Source organism: Typha angustifolia, chromosome 7 (assembly GCF_048772165.1).
Source record: "Typha angustifolia cultivar Huaian chromosome 7, ASM4877216v1, whole genome shotgun sequence".
In the NCBI taxonomy this organism is placed as follows: Eukaryota; Viridiplantae; Streptophyta; class Magnoliopsida; order Poales; family Typhaceae; genus Typha; species Typha angustifolia.
Window position 1 is genome coordinate 6262204 of NC_133245.1, and position 15127 is coordinate 6277330.

The 15127-nt window shown below is 33.9% G+C and overlaps 1 long non-coding RNA gene across 1 annotated transcript; it reads left to right on the forward strand.

Moving 5' to 3' along the window:
* Positions 1–2765: 2765 nt before the first annotated feature.
* On the forward strand, positions 2766–4459 carry LOC140763080 (uncharacterized). The gene is made up of 3 exons (XR_012104798.1): positions 2766–3347; positions 4052–4242; positions 4344–4459. It is a non-coding gene; the product is annotated as an uncharacterized lncRNA (long non-coding RNA).
* The last annotated feature ends 10668 nt before the right edge of the window (positions 4460–15127 follow it).

Below are 15127 nucleotides of genomic sequence, written 5' to 3' on the forward strand. Positions count from 1 at the left end.
TGGCGATTTGATCGCTAGGGTCTACCCTCCCTTGGGGTATATGTGTGGTCAGGTGTGAGGATTGAGGTGGTCTGCAGACGTAGCTCTACATGAGCATATGTGGTAGACTTGGTAGTCTGAGATGATGCATATTACGTGGTGTGGTGTTGACATGACCTATGGGCGAAGCTTAGTGTGAGCTCAAGTTTGAGGACTTGATAGTCTAGATTGATTGCATGGTAGGTTATTGATTGTTGATACATTGATTTGATCATGATACACATATTCATATTTACTTATTGTTGCATCATTCATCCAATTACTTTTATACTATAGAAGTAAAAACTTGTGCTTTATGCCCACCACCTTCTAGTGGAAATATTTTCAGATTAGTAGATGAGCTGGAGTTCGTGGCAGATCTGGCAAAGATTGGCTTGAGTCTTCCTTTTCTAATTCTTATTCTTATTCTTAGTTTATTCATGTAAGTTAAGCTAAATGATTTGTAGCTCTTGCGTGGGCTTTATCATATTTTTAGTTACGAATATGTATTTTGGGCTTGTTGTAGCCTTAGTGTTATGGGCTTCTTGTCTGTATTATTTGTAAAAATGTGGACTTTTCGCTTATATATTATGTTGAGACATCGACCAGCAGGTCATGTGGTAATCACGTGAGTTCTACCCATGTGCGAAGCACGTGTTTGATGGCGAGTGTTACATATATCATATGTGGTTACATTTAATATCATAGCATGGTAATGGTCAGCATCCATCATACGTGTCATATTAGAGAGAGAGAGTTATAATTTTGGTATGACTTAGAGATTTATTTATATACTGTCGAGAATTATATATATTTTATTTATATATTATTGAGGATATAATTATATTCTCATTCATGATATGATGCTCCTATGTGATTCATATTATTCAGTACATGATTACTCTCTAATTGATATCACTGATTCAGAGTAAGATATATTCATTAAGCATTTTGCTCATGACTCTCTTTATTTCTTTTCTAACCCTCTCAAATAGGTGGTACATAATACTGACTTGAGATATTCTGAGAAGATATTTTAGAATGATGAGGTGAGCTACAGATGCGAAACAATATATATAATATTTTGTATAGAAATTGAGTTGCATCATTGTTTGTTATATTTATATTTTATTATATCAGACGATGATTTGTATAATATATGTCTACTCATGTATCAATAGTTTTAGTTGTATCTTAATGATTTGTCGTAGCCTGTATGGGCTCTACTAGATTATGTAATGGTCTATTATATATTATTGTGAACTTAGATATCCATATATTAATAGGTTTATTTGGTTAATATTATGATTTATTTAGTGATGTTAGGTTGATAACCCTCCGATTGCTAGATAGATGCTAAGTTTATTTCTTGGTGTGAAAGAGGAAAGTTATTGTAGAAGAGGAAAGTTAGAAGCTGGGAGAGACCGACCAAAGATTTAGGCGATAGAAGAAAGGAGGAGGGAGAGGGCACCAATGGCTAGACAAGTTGAGAATGAGATAAAGGCACAATGCCAATTTCAATTGTCAGATTCTTAAACTTTAATTAGGGTTTCCTCTATATAGTTATAGAGACTCACCCTAGGGACCCAAATAATTATATTAAAACCTTAACAAATTAACTAAACCAATCTTTATTATCTTCTCCGATTAACCTCTTGTTTCACTACAGATAGATTTCAAATATAGAGAAGTCCTGAATACCAAAGTTGTAGATCTGGAGGTTGACGATCTTATTCAATTAGTTTGATATTATTCGGATATCTGTAGAATATTTTATAAATATTTTCTCAAAACTATACAAAGCTAAATTTAGCTAATTAAATAAAATCCTAACCTACTAAGGCTCTAACTAAACCAAATAATTAAATAAGATAATTGGATTAAATCTATTGGCCCCAATCTCCCTTTGATGTGATCCGATCTGAGCCTGTTCATATTGAAAAAATCATAATTAACATTTAAAATTAATTTTTTTATATTTAAAAATTAGATGGATAACTAGAAAAAAATTAAGTCTTTACAAAAATTTACATAGTTAAATGAATCAATCATATCATAAAAAATAAATAGATGAATCTTCTTTAAGAAATAAACAAGTTCATAGTCTAACAGCTGAAACAGCAGCCATTCTACAATTCTAGATGTCAGAATCTACCATTAACATCGTGTCCGGCTCCGTATCTAAAGCATGACCGCGTCCGCATGCTTGTCGTGTGAGTCGGGCCGCAGAGCCGTTCACTCTCTCTCTCTCTCTCTCTCTCTCTCACACACACACACACACACACACACACACACACTCACACACACACACACACACACACACACACACACACACACACACACCACTCTTTCAGTATTCTACAAGCTGTGGAGATCGATCTCCAATTAAATTTTTTGGGGAAGAACTTGAATTCCAGAAAAGTTATATCTCACGCACTATATTTCAAAAATTTATAATTCACATACTTATATTATTCTAAAACAACACCTAGGGGTGGCAAATCTTGACCCGACCCGATAACCCGACACGATAACCCGACTCTTAATCGGGTTTGGGTTTAGTATAATCGGGTTCGGGTCATAAACGGGTTAACCCGTCTAACCCGTTTAATAATCGGGTCGTGTTCGGGTTTGTATAGCTGACCCGTTTTGACCCGTTTGACCCGTTTAAGTATGCGGGTTAGGTCGGGTCGGGTCAAACCCGCCAACCCGCCAACCCATACATATATATATATAAAGTAACTAAAACCTAAATCACTCATCTCCCGTTCTCTCTGCTCTCCGCTCTCCAGCCGCCTCACCTAAGTCACTATACCGTCGAATCTCTCCAATCGCCTTCGTCCGCGGTGCCTCCCACCTCCGTCTTTGCATGTCGTTTGCCCCAAGAGTTCGCCGGCAGATCTCCTCACCATCTGCGCTTAGCCCTTCACCCTCGTCGGATCTCTCCTGGTCCTCAAATGCTCCAGCACCGGGGACTCCTCTTGCTCCGGCGGATCGACGGATCCGGTAGTTCTGGCCAACGCCTCCGACGTGAGCCACTTCAGCTACTTCAAGAGGAACGCCGCCAAGGAGTTCATCCTTTTCATCGGTCGGACCGTCGCCAAAAGGATGGCACCGGGCCAACGCTAGTCCTTGCAACACGAAGGTGACCCTAGGGTTTCTATTCTGGTGATCTGGATTTCTTGGAGGTTTTATGAGAAATTATACAGGTTTGTGTTTCCTTTCATGTGGGGGACGGGAGGATCATATTGCCAGATATGGAGTCGATATGACTTTTCGCTGCCATGTTGGCACATGTAACTTCTCCCACATCTGGAGTTTGTGAAAAGGTTTCCTTTACCAAGCTTGTCTACAATGGTTATTTTGATTGATATGCGCTGATACTGATTTCAGAATTTTCTCCTTTAACAATAACTTTTTTAGTTCCATTTGTAATATGCCATATGTATTTATATGTGGCTGTGAAAGCAGATTACCCATGCCTTATGGGAGATATGTTTAGATTTAAACAGCATCTTATTTGTTTCTTAAGGAGTTTATTGTTCCGCTCTCTAGAAGCCTTCTAGATCTAATGGATCTCGAAGACATTTCAGTTCTTGATGGGCCGATCTATTCCATTATTCGTTGCTGTTGTAAATGATCAAGGAGAGTTATTGTTTCTTTTGGAGATGAGTTAGATTCAGTGTTTATGGGACTAGCATCTGACTGTTCTCTCTTATGATAGATGCCTTTGGCACCAACTCATTTGAGGGGTGAATGCTTGCATTCTGAGTAAAGAGCAGGCTAGAAACATACCAGCAGTTGGATCCCATAATTTTGCCATGTTTGGGTTTAACTTTTTAGTACCATGTTGCCTGCATTTTCTGTTATCTCAACACCCTATATTCTCATACTGACTGAAGCCATATTATAGTGACTACTGAAAGTTTCAATCCCTCTAATACTTTACAAAAATAATTTAGGAGTTTACCATATTTCAGCTAAATTTGTATAATTTTGTGATGTTTATTCTGTTTCTCAATGTTGTTTGCAGGAACTGATTGATGATTTTCCACCACCACATCAGAATAGGGGCACAAGAGGACATATGGAAGAGCTATTGTTGGTGGTATTTCATACCCCTGGGTACAAAATAATATGGAGATCCAAGTCCAACGACTTGAGCAAGAAGCATACTGTTCTGTTCTTCGAACATTTTAGTCTCAACCTGATGCCATTACTTTGGTATACATCCCGCATCATCTGAGCTAAATACTTTTCCTGTACATTCTTTTTATTTCTTTTTCTAGTGTTAATCATAAGTTGGCTTCCACTAATTTCTTCAGGAGAAGCAGAAGGAAGGTCTAATAACAGAACTTAGGAAGGAGCTGAGAGTATTTGATCAAGAATTGCATTTCTGATGTTGTATTAATTTTTGAAAATATTTTTTTTTTGTTTGTATGATACATCATTTAAGAGTAGTTTAAACTCCATTGTATATACTTTTGTCATGGTGAATTGTAATTTTAATATTGTATGAGTTTGGAGTTAAAAATATGTTATTTTATTTATACAATATATTATTTATATAGAATAAATCAGTAAATATTAAATTTTATATAGAATTTATATTAAATGGGTTAGACGGGTCGTGTTAACGTGTCGGGTTAATATAACCCGTTTAAGTATACGGGTTAGACGGGTCGTGTTAGCGTGTCGTTAACCCGACTCGTTTATTAAACGGGTTAGGCGGGTCGGGTCGTGTTACCCGTTTATTAGTCGGGTCGTGTTCGTGTTTACTAAATGCAACCCATTTATTAATCGGGTCGTGTTCGTGTCAAGGCAAAATTGACCCGACCCGAATTTGACCCGACCCGAACCCGCTTAACCCGACCCGATTGCCACCCCTAACAACACCCTCTGGTAATATATTCAATAGAATATTTTGTCATATTTAAACTTGATTTTCGAAAAATATGTTCTTATATTTTTTATTTTATTTTGGGGACCATTTGCAGTATAAATTAATATAATCATGTGACAATTTGCACTCCTACCCAATTTTTTAAAAAAATTATCAAAATTACACTTGCAGTAATTTCGAAAATATCTCATAAACTTTACAAAGTATAATAATTATTTATTTTTTTCAAGTTCTCTCCCATCTCTGGTTGGAAGCATTAGAAGATCATGATTTCTTTTTTGCCAACTTATCTTCTCTCTTCTTTCCCAAATCGCCGACTACTAAAATCCCTAATTTAGTGATAAGAAGTTCAAATTTTCTCAAATTTCTCGGAAACCCTCATTTCATCTCTACAATCTCAATCGGTTCATCTTTTATTAAAATCTTAATTAATTTTGAAAAAAAAACTTACGCAAATCCTTAAATATATTATGGTATCAATTGGAAAAACGTAATAAACACCCTAAGAGATAAATCTATCACACACTTTCGATAATAATATGTTAAAAATAAAGCGTGAAAAAGACAATCGTAAACACAACTTTTTATATGGAAAAGCCCTAATCAGATAAAAAACTATAGATCCAATCACTAAAATTTATGACAGTTAATAGTAGGCTCACTCTACCGAGAGACAATAAAGGCTAGTTCCTACTCAATTTGTACCAATCTTACTCGCTAGACCTTGCGACACACTGATGTTTACATGCATTTTAACTAGTTTAAAAAAAATGTAATCTACATATATATAATATCTCTCAATTATTATAATTATAATTACTCATAAATTATACCAATTAATTAGCATATATTTGTTTACAATATTAGTATTATAATAAGCAAACTCTTATCACATATATGCATAAGGTTCTAAATTTTTCTAATTATATAATTATCCTTGAGACATAAATATCTTAATACGTGAAGTTTCATAATATTTTAATGACATCCTATATAAAGACCCATAAGATAGATATATTTTGGTGATTTTATTCACCAAATGATATTTTAAAATATAAACATATGATATATAATTTCACACTGTATTATTTGAATTTGTGTTTAGAACAATACATAATATTTTATATACCTTCGTGATATCTTCAAAATTTCGTCTTAGCATTTTTCCTAAAAGATGTATAATATTGATATCTTTCTTGACCTAAATTATTCAATTAGATAATTATTGGGTTGTGTTTTAATTGACATATTTATCCAGCGCAACATGAGTATATTTTTGTATTTTACATGTAAAATCTAATAAACTTAGCTCTATCAAGTAATAAAAATGAGTTTAAATTATACACCCATATAAGTAAACATATTTCATCATAATGTATTGCATGTTATGTGGCATTTCGTCAATATGTCACTTGTATTAGTTGAATCAATATCTAATATGATTAAATTTATGTTTTCTTTATCTACATTGAAGTATATTATTGATTCACATATCAAAATTATATTATTAATACTTCACAACTCTCTACTTTCTCCACATTTTACTCTCCTATGACTAAGTCATTTAACTTCTTATTTCTCTCCACCTTTTACTCTTTTATAACTACTTCATAACCTCATTTTAACTTCATATTTCTCTCCTCTTTCACGCTTCTATAACTAAGTCATTTAACTTCCTATTTCTCTCCATAATTTACTCTTCTATAACTACTTCACAACTTCCTTTTAACTTCATATATCTCTCCATCTCTCACTCTTCTACGACTAACATTCTTTTAACTTCCTATTTTCTCTCCACTACTTCCATAACAATTCATAATCTTTCAACTTTTTATTCTCATATAACTATCTAAAATTCTCATTAACTTCACATATGTAATCAACCATGTTCCTTACTAAAATAAACTTATATTACCAATGTTACGAACCAAATTTGAAACGATTCGGACGTAAGAAAATTCTAAAAATTTAGATGGTAGTAGCCTCACGAGATAGGGTTCTAATGCATCTAAATCAATGGATGTCTGGATAAAAAGATAAAATTAAAACAGTGAAGTAAGGTCATAGCAGGGCAACATAGTAAATATTCGATGTTGCAACGGTCGTTGGAGAGTAGTGGACGACCGTATAGTAGAGTGGCTGCTGAAGAAAGGTGGTGACTAGGGTTTTGGTGCTTGGAGGGTTTTACAGTTATGATCTTCTCATATGAAGATAAAGACGATCTAATAACTACAATAAAAATAGTAAATGCAATAATAAGAAAATAACTAAACTCAACTTGCCTTAGTAGCTTGCATGACTTAATTAAACTTATTTTACTGTCTTACATGGCTGAGATAGGAGCTAAATAACTTCAGTAAGGGGTACAACTTAAATTCCTCAAATTTGTTATGATCTGATCACGTGGGTTAAGTTAGTTGAGCAGGTTGAGTCGAGTCAAGTCAACTTGAGTTAGTTCATTAGCTTTATCTTATTGTTTTGAATTCCAAATAAATCGGATAATCCACATGTGGATCCAATCCACTAGAATTGAGTTAAGTTAATATTATTATCTCATTTTTATCTTTTACTGTAGCCATTAGATCATCCTTATCGTTTTAGGAGTAGATCATAACCATAGAATCATTTCAAACTTTCAAACCCTAGCCACCATCTTCCTCCACGAGCCACCCTACTCTATAGCCATCCACTACCACCTTCAGTCATCCACCACACTTTAACGACCGTCGCAATGTCAAATATTTATCGTTTTACCTCGTTTTGATAAAATTCTTATAATTTTCTTACATTTAAATCGGTCCAGATCTGATTTGTAACAAAGAAAGACAGAGACAAAAAGAGAGTAGAAATAAAAGAAGGGAGGAAAGGCCTCACTAGTGGTTGGTTGGTGGTAGTGCTGGCCATGGTGGTTCTAGCGACAGCGACAAAAATTTGAGGGGTGAAATATAGAAAGAGAGGCTATTGGGGGAGGGTGTGTGTATCATCAATGTTTGCTACCTTCATGGGCACAAGGTCATCCATAGTGTGGCCGACCACGTCATACCCAGAATTTCCTTTTAAGGTTAGTTTGTTATATTATCCCACCCAATCATGTGCAAACCATTAGTAGAGGTGCCCTTGCCCAAGAGAAAAGAATGAGATAATTTATCAACCTTATCGAGAACAAAAATAGCAATAACCGTACTACATAGGGCATAAGTCGACATGGCTTGGATCGTGGACTTAATGAGAGTAAGTCACCTAGCTCGCGTCAAGATGGCAAGCTTCCATCCAATAAGCTTACTTTTAGTCCTAGCCTAAATACTATCAAAGTTTCTCACCTTAGGCTTAATCGGTTGAATAGACGAATGTTGAGAAAATTGAAGAGGTAAGACCAAAGTCGTATGTTGAGAAAATTGCCAAGATTACCCGAGATTAATATTAGCCCACAAAGGGAGAAAAAAAATGTGAATTAACTTCTATTGACCTTTCGATTGGTTAGTAGAAAATATTTATCCAAAATGCTATTAAGAATCTCACAATTAATAGTATTTGCTTTAGTAACAATTGGAATATCATCGATGACAAATTTTTGTATTTCTAGAGACATGAAAACCGTCGAGCATATCATTAGCCATAACATTATTTAGCAAACTAGTAAGAACTTGAGCATATAAAATGAATTAATAAAATAAGATAGGATCACCCTATCTAATACCACAATTTCCTTTAATCCAAGGAGAAGCAATACCATTAATTAAAAAAACATAGCTAGGGTATTCATTGCAAACTTTATTAAGAGAATCTACTACAGCAAGAAACTCATGATGACCATGACCTAAAGGACATTGTTCCAACTGAGCCTATCATAGGTTTTTACCACACCACTCTTAATAATCATATACGGGTCATCTCTTTGCCCCTCTAAATAGAGTGCACAAGCTCTCGAGCTAGAATTATGTTATTAGTAATTGATCTACCCGCACAAAAGTGGATTGCTCAGGGCTCACCAAGTTACAGAGAAGAGGCTTCCTATAGTTAACCATGATTTTAGCTAACAATTAATACAACACATTATACAATCATATAGATCTAAACTCATTGATGTTCACTAGATTTGGAACCTTAGGAATGCAACATAAGTTCGCCCCTACTTAGGACTCAAGTAAGCAGTACCCTAAAAAATGGAAGAAAGCCACATATCTTCCTTAACAATATTTTAGAAATTATGATAAAATTCAACATGGCAATATATCATCCGGCTCGAGAGCCTTACCCCCAGCCATAGACCAAAGAGTTTCACAAATTTCATCCATAATATAGGGCTTCGTGTGCTCATAATTGCACTTAGACTCAAAAGAAGGCAAGATTGGCCAATTTTTATTAAAATCCACAGTGCTCCCAACGGACCAAGTTTTTGTAAAAATTCAATAAGTAATTTACAAATTCATTCTAGGTAACAATAGTAACACTCTTGTTGTTAGCCAAAGAGATGATATGATATTTTCTAGCGCTTAATGAAAGTGGTAGTTCTAACCAGCTCTAGCTTTGGCTTTCCATTTATAGTCAATCTACCAAAGGAGGGGCAGAGTGTCCAAAAGCCATTATAGCTCAAGGGCCTCTAAAGGACTCAAGTTTCCATCATAGTCCTTGGCTTCCAAACTATTGATTCCATTACACACAATATCATAACATTTTTAATTCTTTCCAAACTATGCTTATTCCAATATAGGTTAGACCCCTTAATCATCCAATTTTTAGCAATTACCTTATCATATTCAAACTAAAAATGTTCAAAATAAAAAATCTCTTAATTTTACCTTGACAAGTAAAAAATGGAAATAATATAGGTATAATCAGAACCAGTTCTCTCAAGATCCATAAGTGAGCATGTGGGGAACATGTGGAGCCAAGACTCATTAGCAAGAGCCCACACCCTAACGCTCCCTTCCCTATTATTGCTCACAAGGGCCAGCAGATCCCAAGTCAATTAAATCATTTGAGATGTGAAGAAGCAAAATGCCCTTACTTTACAATTCAATCTAAATGGCTTACCCTCTTTTTTTAGAAGCATCTGAAATCGTATTGAAGTCACCAAGAAAACAATAAAGCACATTAACAGTAAGGAGATTAGTTAAATCAATCCATAGGCTTCTATATACTAGGAAATTAGTACTAGCATAATTTTTAGATATAATCCAAGGTTGCATACATCTTAAGGACACAGTAGCCTGCAAGGATTAAAAATATATGGAGAAGGTAGACACCCAAAACTTGGCTGGCTTCACACTAGAATCTCTCTTGACTATCCTCTACTAGCAACAATGTTAGCTTGCTAACTTCCACCGCGAATATATTTAGTAGCATCTATCTTAGTTTTTAGCAGTATAATCAAGAAAGGATTATAAAAATAACTCATGACATCTATTAAGAGTATCTGATTTTGATGCCCCTCTATAGTTCCACACAATTATAAACATAAAATCATATATGGTTTTTTGCCCCGAGCTAGAAATATATTTTACCATAGCTTTGACCTTTGTGTAGAGCTCCAAATTGGCTTTTTTTGACTTCTTGCAATAATCCGCTTTGCCATGATGACACTAGTCAAAGCTGAGGTTCCCACTCCAATGAAACAATTGCTTTTTCGGTCCTCCTATGTTTTATGGGGTTCCTCCAATTCTTCATCAGATCCTTTAATAGTGAATTCACGCCTCTTCGGGTCAAAATCTTAACTGACTCCTATAGCCTCCTTAGCAAGATCAGTAAGAGAATCAATTGGATCAAAATGCTTCACCAGTGCATCATCCACTTCGTGGCCCTCCATACTCTAGGAGGGTGAATATTTTAGTTTCTTTGTAGCACCATCCTCATCCATAGGAGTAAGACTACGGTGCGGGTAGGGACATCTTGCTTTTATTTTGAGATCGAAGAAGAAATCAGAAAGGGGGTTCCATACCCTATCACGAAGTAGGGGAACCCCAGCCAAAATGCTAGCACTACCAACAAATCCATCCTCATCTATCGCATCAATCTCCTCGAAAATAAAGGGAATCAGATTTGTGATTCCTATAGGCTACAAGCCCTAGGGAGATCATGAGAGGAGACTTACAAGAGGAAGAAATGGATAGGGTAATCTTGCCAACCTTCATTTTAGTAGAGGGAATAGTTGAAACGATCTTAGATATTGCAAGTGAATTTTGGCCAGTACCCATATCTCTAGAATTGATCTACACCTTGCCCCGAGTAGCAGCAAGGCCAAGTGTCACCTCCAAAACCAAGTCAACAAGAGATTTTTTCCTTACGAGGTGACAACGCGACAAGCTGGTCGATAAGATTTGAAATGGACAGTATGCTACTCTTTTTAATACCTTTACTCAAGGCAGGAAGATTGCATGCCAATAGTAGTGCACAGCTTGAGGAAGCCATCAAGCCCCCCTTCTCTAGATCACCCGATATCTCAACCCGTTTTGCCTTTTTATATAAGCCAATAGTCTCACCCACATGTTTGACACGTGATAGCCTAGGTTGAACTGGGCGAACCAAGTTGGAAGCCTCGTTTGCGTCCACTACTGTGTCAACACACGAGTTACCATGGTCTAGTTATTAATCGCGCCCAGTAGTTGCGCCACCCCAGCTATTGCTTCTCAATCCTCCGCGACCTCCTCGTTGGTGATCATAAGTCACAGAACCAGGGACCAAAAGCTAGCTCATCTTCTGCCTCGAGAATGTTAATTTTCATAGCTTACATCTCAACATCAACACTATTAGAATTAGTGTTCTGGGTTATGCTTCGGCTCTCTGCCCTACTAATTTTTCGTTTACTAGAAAGAAATAATATATTAAGCGTGAAATTTTTTAAATAATCATATTAAATACTCTTTCTTCTACACTTTTCTCATACAAGCTTTCTCTAAATAAACTTGTTATTATCATCACTAAGTATACTTAGGGGTGAAAATAGATTGCATTTAATCCAATACGACTTGCTAACCAACATGAACCAAGTCAAATATGGATGGAGAATTCTTAACCCAACCTAGATATAAATTTGAATTGAGTAAGTTTTTCTTAAATAAGAAAAACTAAATACGAGTCAAGTAGATTTATGTTATATATGTTTAGTTAAAATATGATTTAAAATTTTGCTATCTATCCAATAGTTATATCTGACTCCATATTCAAATATGGGTTGAACACTATTCAATCTATATCTGATCCCTTTTTATCTTTATACGTATTATCCTCTGAGATGAAAATATTTTATTATTGTTAAATAGAAGCATAAAAATTATATTTTCACTTACTATATGTTTAATCCTCGATCGTTATAGTTTAAACCAAGATGCCTATATTGCAGAAACTATACTAGAAAGGAAAAAGTAGTATTAAATATAAGTGTAAATTATAAATTGCCCCGATGAACTTTCAGCTATATCATTTATAACATTTTGTATCCTATGGTTTAAACTAATGTAAAACAGTTTAAAAAAATATACTTTATCTATTATTTTGGATAGAAAAGTTAAATATTTCACATTAATAAATGCATATAGTTACTATCCTAATGTTAGAGTATTCTTAAGACATTAAACCCAAAATGCAGGCACTGAATAATAAATATTTATAAGATAGAATATAAATGATAATAAAAATAAAAATTAAATATATTTTAACTCATATACTTATCTATAAAATCACTTGGAAATCACTTAACCCTATCGCACTTCAAAAAGTCCTAAAGCAATTTTTTTGCAGGTCAATGGAGTGCATCTAAATGACCGGAATACTTCTTTATGTTTATTAGACAAAATAGATGAGTTTTTTATCTATTTTTTTTAATTATATTTGTCTTATTCTTAGATGGTGATATAACTATTAAACTTTATAAAAACTCGGTTTAATAAAATTGAATACATATTTGCCACAATCTCGAAAGTAAAAGAAAAGAATAAGTAAATATTTTTAAAAAGAGATATGCTTACATATAAGGAGAAGAGTATTTTTTGTCTATAAAAAATAAAAAATAAAGGGAATTCAATCCTCCGTTCAAGTTTTGAAATTTTTTGGGTGCACACAATTAATTTGGACGGAAAACTAACGTGTTTACTTCAGTCATAAGTACAGAGACTGATTTAAGACTTTCTAAAGTATAAATAGTTAAAATAATTTTGGATATAAATACATTAGGATAAAATATATTTAACTTCAAATATCAAACATATGATATGTTTGATTTTATATTAATCTTGTTTAAAAAAAAAGCTCATTTTATGCAATATATATTAAATATTATTGATTTTTTAGCCTCTTTTATTTGTGGTTATGATGAAATGGAATTACGCTGCAATCCTGCGAATCACCATGTTTCCGTCATACGACAATAACCAGAGATCGAGGATTCGAAAGGCTCGTCCAGTTCAAATCAATGCCCGCGTAGCGAGATGAGTTGACCATATCCAACGTGTAAACACCGAGAACAAGTGGGACTAAGTTTAGTTTGAAAGTAGCAATATACGTGGACTTTTCTCCTTTTTTTTTCCACAGCATAATTTTCTCCAGAACATATAGTCAATGATCGCCAATTCAAATGATAAAGTCTAATCTTAGATACGTTTAATAGGAACAAGATACTTATAGTCGGATGAAGTGAGAAATGGTTTCCATGTGTCCATAAATAAACTAAATATTTGTGTGAATATTTATGTCCCAATACAATGAGTAATTTGTGCTAATGAATTAACGTAAAAATAGACACAAAATAAAATTTAGAAAAATTTACATAAGATATCTTGCCTTTATGAAAATTATAATTTACACCTTATATTTTTATTATTTACAAATCGAGTCCTATGATTTGTGGAATGTGTATAGAAAATACTATTATATTAGATCTAAATTTATCAAAACTCTTAGATTAAGTTAACTGTATTAGAAATATTATAAGAATACTCTCGACTAAATTATATTTGCCCAATCTATATTTAACTTAATTAAATCCAATCTAATTGGATCCGATTTAACCCAACCCAACTCAACTCAACTTAATTCAACACCAACCCAACTTATACCCAACTGAAATTAGATTACCAAATCTAAGAACACAAGAGGCCATACCATTTGCTCATTTCAATTTTTGAGTGGAGGAGAAGAGCAATGTTATGCCTAAATAAAAATCTTAGTTATAGGTATGTGGAGAAGAAGAGTATGAGGAGAACAACTTTTCTTTTTTTATCGGATCTAATTTGTCTAAAGAGGAAGAAGTAATCATGTTGTGCCCTAAAAGAGAGGAAGAGAGAAGAGAAATAGTTAGGAAGACTGAATGAGAGATTGAGTTATGAAAAAAGATGAGATGGCTTAAAGGGTATTTTATTTTAATTTTCTTTTTGAAACTAATAGAATATTTTATATTTGTTGGGTTAAATTTAACTCACAGTATCTTTTGAGGTATTAACTGCAAAATACATAGGTTAAATGATAAATACATATAAAATAGGGTGCAAAAAATAATAAAAGAAAAATATAAGATATTTTTTTATTAATTTTTTTAAATATAAAAACTATAATTTTCTAACAACATAGACATCAGAACATAGATTTGAATTCGAATCCAATCAAGCTCAGCTGTCATTTAGTATATAAATCTACATGCATTTAAATTAAATATATTTTTCGTACCTATTAAAATATCTCAGCCTAGAAGTGAGGGGGCGAAATAGACTGTGAGTGAACAGTCTCTCCATATAATGAATACCTATTAAGAGTCTCATAACTATTTGTTAGACCAAGGGATCAAATGATATCTATCTTGCATTTAGATTGAGATTAAAAACCTATAACAATATTAAACTACTAGTTTCTATTGTCTGCCCTCCTCGAATAATTTAGACAAACAGCACCATTACTCTTAGAGCATCTCCAATTGGGCTCCAAAACTCCAAATTTGAGGTCCGGTGGAACTCCAACCGAGCTCTAAATGTGGCTCCAAATTTAGAGCCATGAATAGTGGGGCTCCAAATTTGGAGCCCCACCATAAAAATGGAGCCGAGCTCCATTTGTCATATCAACTTTTTGAAAATACCAAAATTGCCCAATAAGTGTTATATTCAATAATTTTAATTCCATTTGTATCCTTTATTAAATAATTTAGTTAGTTAAACTGAGTATATAATTAGTTTTACTAATCGGTTTTTAACAAAAATAATACCATTGGAAAGGTCTCATCGA